The sequence below is a fragment of the Poecilia latipinna genome, unplaced genomic scaffold, assembly GCF_001443285.1.
Source record: "Poecilia latipinna isolate Pla-1442-1.1 unplaced genomic scaffold, P_latipinna-1.0 Scaffold1686, whole genome shotgun sequence".
NCBI classification, from domain to species: Eukaryota; Metazoa; Chordata; class Actinopteri; order Cyprinodontiformes; family Poeciliidae; genus Poecilia; species Poecilia latipinna.
The window spans coordinates 83,532-91,804 of record NW_015114302.1 but is presented as its reverse complement, the minus strand read 5'-3'; the positions used below and the strand labels follow the sequence as shown (position 1 = coordinate 91,804).

The window sequence follows — 8,273 nt, the reverse complement described above, 5'->3', positions numbered from 1 at the left end:
GAGCAGTGTATAATTTTATTTTATTTTCTTCTTTTTAACAGAGACCATACTTTTTACTTTTCCTCTCCAACTTTGTGACAAAGCACTGCTTTTGTATTTACACCAAGTATACACAGGAGTGTAAACAGTGTACACTCCTATGTCACAGGAGGGACACTTCAACTTGGAGTGTAAACCTGGCGTTTTTACTCTGGATTCTTGTTCTGATAAAACTAGGTGTTACTTTCTAAGTTTGTTCTAGATTTATATACTATACCTTCAGAAAGTCATCATAAAAAATTTGTTTCCACATTAAACCTTTGCCAACGTCCATAGGAGCGTTCCACTGAGAAATACTTCCTATGACACAGAGCTCAAAGAAGTTGATTTTACATAAAACTGTCCCTATAAGGTATTAGCAGTAGTTGTAGTATTCTAATCTTAAATATTATGTTTTCATTAGCTGTAAGAACAAAACCCATCATAATCAACAAAACATCAGTTTGTGCATAATTAATCTGTACAATGTTTTTCATTTAGTGAACTGAGCTATTGCTATACATCAACTTTTCTATTATATTCTAATTTGTAAAATACTTTATATGGAGCAATGAATCCACAGAAGCTTCTACAAACACAATTTTACAAAAACAACATTTTTAGTAAGCAAAGTTAGAAATTATTACAATATAGGTTCACACAGTTATTGCATCAAAGACAAGTTTTAGATTAGTCATAAATTAATTACTTGTACTCTTATTATTAAATAGTAAAGTTATTAGCACAGTCAGTCCTCTTAAGACTTTGACTCCAGTCAGTGAATTCTCAACTGTTGTTCACCAGTTCTGAAGGTAACCCCCCTGTTGACCTTTGACTCTGAGTCAGATTCTGCTGAGGATTTATCCTGTTAAAGTTTTCCTCTCCTCCATCACTAACCAATGTGGTCTGTGTTTTCTGACATCTTTCTACCAGAACTAGCATTAACTTCCTTAGAAGTTGTTATCACTGATAGATAAGAGCTGCGTTTTGGAGATACTCTGACTGAGGTGCCGATCCACTGTGAACTAGTCCTTGTCAAACTCATTCAAATCCTCACTCTTACCCTAACCCTATCCAGCTTCTAACAGAATAAAATGTTTTCCTAGTGGCTAACTTACCCTACCGTCTGCAGACACCTTGATGAAGAGATAAATACAATCAAAGTCACTGGTCATAGTCCTCTGAGCTCTCTGGAAAACTAGGCATTATTTATTAGGAACATATTGTCATTATGTGAGAAAGGTGGTGCCACAGCCCCAACACGATTTCAATTGACGCAGTTTGACTCCAGAAGAGGGGGCTGATGGGTGAATTTTACACTGAGAGGAAACCTTTTAGCTTTGAACACAGTAAAGACACAATGTGACAGGAAAATGGGCGATTGGGCTTCAAAATAAGAGTATTCCCATGAGGAAGGAGGAATGCCTCAGCTGGACTTTGGTGTGTCTGTGTTTGTGTGTTTGTGTGTTGTGTTTGTAGCTTACATTTAGAGAAAATGTATGCTATTATTATTAATGTGACAATGCAGGGCTTTCCCTTTCTTCTTTCTTTCTTTCTTTCTTTCTTTCTTTCTTTCTTTCTTTCTTTCTTTCTTTCTTTCTTTTTGTTTATTTCTTTATTGCTTTCATTTATTCATTCTCTCTTTCATTCTTGCCAGTGGAACTGGTAGTACTGTATCAATATTAAGGAATTATTTACCCCTATACTTAGGTGAAAATGTAGTTTTGTCTTATTTCAAGTGTACTAAGATATTCACGATATTCACAGTAGAATAGACAAAAATACTTGATAAGAATTTCTGTTTCTACAGAGTATACTTAAACATACACAGTATATATATATATATATATATATATATATATACATTTATTACCCTGTTTGATCATATAGAAAAATATATAATTTAACAGTGTAAAAAGTTTTTTTTTACTTGCTCAAGTATTCTAGAAAGAGTCTGAATAATTAGTGTATTTATTGCATACTGACTCTTTCCAAAGGCTTACTCAAAGAGTTCCCCCTCCTGCTTTATTAAACCATGTATTTATTTTGAAAGATCTTCCTGGAAGTTATTGTGGTGTAATTTGGCTCTCTTGATACCAGCACGAGCCCCGGGCTTCCAAATAAGGAATTTGGCTGTCGCCGCGCGGACACACGGACGGACAAGGACGCTCCAGAGCCGAGAGCTGGAGACGGCAGTTCCCGAGACGTGCGCGAGCTTCCCTTAGATCTGCGGCTCTGTCGCAGCCCTCACATTCACCTGGGAGAGCGTGCGGCGTGCGTGCGGAGAGGATTCCCATTTTCAAAGATCGCCTAACTTTTTCCAGACAAATGGGCTCTAAGGATTAAAAACAAAAACGAGCAAATAAAACAAGACACAGAAGAAGACGAACTGAAGTGAAATAAGGATATTTCTGTCCGAAGTGAAGAGTTTGATTTTGGAGCAGTGGGGAGTCAAACAGGGAGAATACAAGCTGAATGCGTTTTACGCACTGGGCGCGCATCAAATAGAGAGCCTGAACTCCTGACAGTTTCTCTGTCCTCTTCGTCCCCGAATCATCATACTTATTTAGCTCAGGGTGAAGCGAGATTTATCAGAATAAAAACGCGTTTGATGGACTTATCGCAGGACTTAACCCTTCTGGAATTGTTGAACACGCCGCGAACGCACCTACCGTTGACCACTACCATGCTTCGGACGGAGTGATAATTTACTCGAGGTAAATTCTTTATTTTATTATTCGTATTATTTCATCCAGTTCTGTTACCGATGTATTAGGACCTGGTCCGGTCTCAAAGTTTCCTGTGGCAACATTTTGGGACGCGGTGCCCTTGTTATTTTGGGAAACTCATATCTGGCTAAAGGGCAGAAAATATCACAAAGAGGTCAAGTATTAAAATATGTGAGCTGTGGTTTATTCAACAACCTGGTGATCCTGGAGCCAGGCCAGGAGACATCCGAGTGATTCCCAAAGCTCACACGCCCAATCGCTTTGAGGCTCAGGGCGGCTCAGGGCTTCGTCTGTCCGCGGGGACGCAGCGCGGCTCGGCTCTCCGGGGATGCGGTGTCGCCCGAACCCAACCCTGCTCAAAACCAAGACAGCTAAACCATTCTCTGTTTTTCTGCTGAAGGTAAATAAGAGCAACAGTGTCCTTCAGTAAAACAGAGAAGAAGTGAGCTCAACTATATGAACTATCGCTGTGCACCGTATAAATGGCTGTCTTACACGTTATTTTCACATTCACTTAAATCGTTCATATTTTTCTTAAGAATGTGAATAATTTAAAATAAAATGCTGGACTATAACCAGCTTTTCTCATGCATATTCAACCAACATATAATCGATCGTTTACCGACGCAGTTTGGGTTATTCTGAAAATAATAGCGGCGTGGGTCCAGAGGAAGATCAGTGCATCGCTCCTGGATTCCTTATTTATTTATTTATTTATTTACTTACTTACTTACTTACTTACTTACTTACTTACTTACTTACTTACTTACTTACACTTTAATTTCCTAACATGTTTTCATTTATTTGTATAAACAAACAAAGACGTAAATCAGACGAGCTGCGGGTCAACTACTCAGATTTCTCCATCTGCAGGTTCCAGGTGGCTTGGATCCACTTTCAAACATCCTGGAAACAGGATCTGGATCTGCAGGAACACAGCAGAAATGTGCTGAAGTCATGTCTTGGTGATATTTGATGAGCAGACGCAGAAATCATGCGGCTGGTGATGCTTATGGGGGAAACCCGGGTCTTTGCAGTGGAGGAGACGGATTAAGAGGCTGTGGCGCACCGCCTGTCTCCAGCTGATGGCCCTGCCTCTCAGGAGACCTCATCGCCTCTAAATGAGTTGTCATTCACATTCACGGTCTTCTTCTGCTTCGGTGAGCCTCCCTGGAGTCTCCTGGAGCTGGAGTAGGACTTCTTAGCCTGCCCAAGCTGTGGCACTCAGAGACAGCAAAGGGGGCAAGTTTGGAAATATTGCAGATATTGGAATTCATATCAGTCTAATAAGAGCTGATAATTCCTCTTCATTGGATATTGGAAAACAAAGTCAATATTTTATCTCCTAACCTTTTTAAATATGGCTAGCTCAGACTGTTGGGGGCGCTATAGAAAACCCATTCTTTCATCTGCTCATTTAAAGCTCCAGCTCCAGTGCGTTGCAGTCTGAGGTGGTGACTGTTGAATAAATAAAGGCTGTATGGCCTCAGAGCTAAGATTTTTGACCAATCGGCCTTCAGTTGGCTCTAACGTGAGAATACAATTTTAAAATACAGAATCAGAAACTGGGCTTAGTTTTTAAGGTGCATGCAAATGTTTTTTGACTTTCTGTTTTGACATTGCATAAACGTGTCGCAACACCTACTGCTGAAGACGGATTAATGGAGTTCTGATTTGGAATTCATTAAAACATCCAGTTGCAACCGGTTATTCATAGAAAATGAATAACTAAATTAGCCTCATATTGGAAGAAATTGTGCCAAGGGCTTTCTTGGTGAATTTTATTATTATTATCCATCCATTTTCTTTACACCCTTGTCCCTCAGTGGGGTCGGGAGGGTTGCTGGTGCCTATCTCCAGCTATCGTTCCGGGTGAGAGGCGGGGTACACCCTGGACAGGTCGCCAGTCTGTCGCAGGGCAACACAGAGACAAACAACCATGCATACTCACACCTAGGGGCAATTTGGAGAGGCCAATTAACCTGATAGTCATGCTTTTTGGACTGTGGGAGGAAACCGGAGTACCCGGAGAAAGCCCACGCATGCACAGGGAGAACATGCAAACTCCATGCAGAAAGACCGGCGCCGGGAATCGAACCCAGAACCTTCTTGCTGCAAGGCAACAGCTCTACCAGCTGCACCACTGTGCAGCCATTATTATTATTATTATTATTATTATTATTATTATTATTATTATATAAGCCATCTAGCCACTGATACTTGATAGTAAGACAGCAACAAACCTCCAGCCAAACAGTTTCCACTTCACATTCCTGAAGAACAGAGAACACAGTTTAATGGAAGATGGATGAATCCTTTTCTCATCTGGAATATTTATTTTCCTTGGCAGTTCTGAAGCACTCACTAAATGACATGTTGTCAAACAGGCAGCTATAGAAATACATAATTTGTTTATTGTGACTGCATGATGTTATCTTTTAAGCAAATAAATGGGGATTTTTTTAAAGACTAGATCATTTCTTTATTCCCTGTCTGCTCTATGCTCCATGCAGGTTGGAAAAACTGTTTTTCCTGGAATGTCAATGAAAGAGATTTAAAAAGGAGGAATGGTTAGACTGAAGGAGTTCTGGTTTGAAACCTCAGCCTAGTGACGATCCAGATGACACACCATGATCCAGTGATTGACGCAATATTAAGCATAAAAGTGTTATGTGGAACTTTTTGTCACAGCGCCATTATGTCCACATCAGGCCGATGACAAGGCTCTGAGGAGAGCCCGATATGCAGGACTTGTCAGATGTTTTAAAGTCACAAGCATTTCTGGGACACAGCCAGGTTTAGGGTCTGACAAGCATCACCTCGGCTTCCGTCGGTACAGGTACTGCATGTTAGCAGTCAACTGTTTTATCTCCAGAAAGAGAAGAGATAAGCGAAGGGAAGTCAACAGTGGAGCCCTGACAGGCACTGCTGGCTCCGAGGCGCAGGGAAGAGACAAGCCAACAACGCAACACTGGCCTTTTCAGAGGCATTCATGCATGTTTTTTTTAACCTAGATGTCCTCTTTTGTTTCTGCATCCACAGCCTCCTGCAGCTTCGGAAAATACCCGTACTGTCGGCTCACTCGCCCTCCTTCTGTCTTCCCATCCTCTGATCACTTCCTTATCAAACAAGGCCACAGTGTCCAAGGCTGCGAGCCGTCAAAGACACTCATATGTGAATTTGTAACATCAGAGGGACCAGTATGAGACAGTGAAGGGAAACAGGGGGCGTCATTAAAAAGGAGGGAGATGAATGAATGGATGGGCGACAAGGAGACAGTCAGTGAGACGATCAAAGATGGATTAAAGGAGGGACAGAGAGAGAGCATACAGGATTCAGAAGATGTGCATCTAGGAGGCCCTTGAACTCTAAACACTGCCTTACCCTTCATTCTTTGGAGTAAATGGCCAGCAATCAGTCTTACCAGACAGGTTATTCGTACACTCCCAAACACAGGGACATTAAAATGAAAACCTACTGTGATTCTGTGTCCCACTGGCCTGTCAGCAGTAATGTAGGAAATGATTTTTCTTTTTTTGCCTGAAGGGACCTGGAGGTCCACCAGATCCAGTAAAACTATTTGTTTCCCTAATTAGGGACAAAATGAGAGGCTTGGGAGGGTACTTAATGAGGCTTGGCCGTGTGGGGACAGAATCAGGAACTCAGTTATTCTGCTGTTGGAAAGTTTTACCACAACATTTAACAAGTACTGACTAAAGTGGTTTCACATGTCAAACGTACTGAATGTCATTAGACGGGACTGAACATGTAAGTTCATTTAACAGGAAATTTAGCGTAATTCCCAACCTGGCTGTACTGGTGCTGCAGCAGGTGCTAACGTCACAAACTATCATGAGGTTCGATTGGGTACTTGGTCGTCATGGAAAAAACCCCACTAAGTTGCAAGAAAAATATGAATGATAAAAACTGAAGTTCCACAATTATTCTCTCCATAATTCTCTCATGAATGACGGCTCATTCATGAGTGGAAGTTGTGACCGTTGTCTTGTGAGAGCCAGCAGTGTCTGATCACTTTATCAGTCCTGTTGCTAAGGTAGAAAAGGAGAGCTCTGTCTCAGCTATTTTATCTGGAAACAACAGCGATCAGAGCATCAGAGCAGGAACAAAGAAGACCGCCTGCTTGACAGAGGTGTTTATAAGCATAAAAATGCAAATGTTGTGTAGACAAAACAATGTAGAACATGACCCTTTGGAACAGATAGTGTTTTATTCTCTGCTCTAGCATCAAGGCTGGATTGATTTCCTTTAGGTTAAATTGTAATACCTATTACTTTGCATTGTTCTTCTTAAACAAAAATGACTTAATTGCTTTTTCATAAACCAAACACTGTTAGAGCTTAGATCACAAACTTCTTAATTTGCCAAGGCCACACTTCAGATATACGTGTGATGGTTTACAACTATGTTAAGTAACTGTGGAGGGAAAATACCAGCTGTGTTACATCAGGTATACATTTATTAATCAATATTTAGTGTAAGGGCATTAGGTTATTATATTTGACTGTTGACTTCACTGAACAATTCAATTCAAATAGACTTTATATGAAAGGGAAATTAAATGTCATAATTCATATTATTCAAGTCTCTTCAAAGAGTCATTGCAGATGGTGATACTGTGGGCAGGAAGGATCTTCTGCAGCAGTTTGTCTTGCAATGAATCAGAAGAAGCCTCTGACTGAAGTCGCTGTTGCTGTCTGATAGTACCATGACTGTCATGACAGCTGAACATCCAGGCAGCAGATATGATATTCTATAGTAACATTTCCTGATGACACCATCAAAAGCTCTGCTAAACCAGCTCACTTGCTTTCGCTGCTCCTCTTTACATCTCTGTCTGGCCGTACAGTTAGGAAGCAGAGAGATATTGGAGATGAATATGATCCTTTCCGTTTAAGATCAAGAGAAGAGATGGTTTAAACTTCCCTTGATCCCACTCTGCATCCATGATTCCTTATCATCTCTTCAGGGACTCCAGATGACTCCACACTACTGACCAAGCTGAGCTAAGAAGAGTTATGACTACTGGAATATCAGAAGAAATCTTTTTGTGCATGTTTGTATTGCTAAATCTGATTCCATGTGTACATATACGGCTAGGCACCACTTACTGTGTAATTTTGGTCAAGTCCAGATTTGCATGTTAGCTAAAGGTATGACATGTTGAGAGATTATACAATGTACAACACTGGGTTCACAAGCACCAGACACAACTTTAGCTATATTTTAAATAAATTCTATATTGTTTATTTCCTCACAGAGTAAAGATGTAGAATAATTCAGTCCATATGTTTCAGTTTATATTGTTGTGTAAATCTAAAGTGACCTTAAAGCCATGGTAACACATTTAAGCATTTACACTAGCGGTTCTCAACGTGGGCGGTACCGCCCCCTAGGGGGCGTTCAGAGGACGGCAGGGGGCGCTGGCGGACATTTTTACAAAAGGGGGGCGCTGGGATGCCTTTGGGGGGCATTTGGTAGAAGGTAAACTTTACACTTTAAATGCAC

General features: G+C 40.8%; 1 protein-coding gene across 1 annotated transcript in view; it reads left to right on the top strand.

Annotated features, from left to right (window-relative positions):
- The first annotated feature begins 2,143 nt into the window (after nt 1-2,143).
- The window catches only part of LOC106964529 (brain-specific angiogenesis inhibitor 1-like), a 71,210-nt gene continuing 65,080 nt past the window's right edge, over nt 2,144-8,273 (top strand). The window contains exon 1 of the mRNA XM_015060098.1: nt 2,144-2,735. The gene's annotated coding sequence lies outside the window, so the exon portion shown is untranslated. The remainder of the gene's footprint in view (nt 2,736-8,273) is intronic.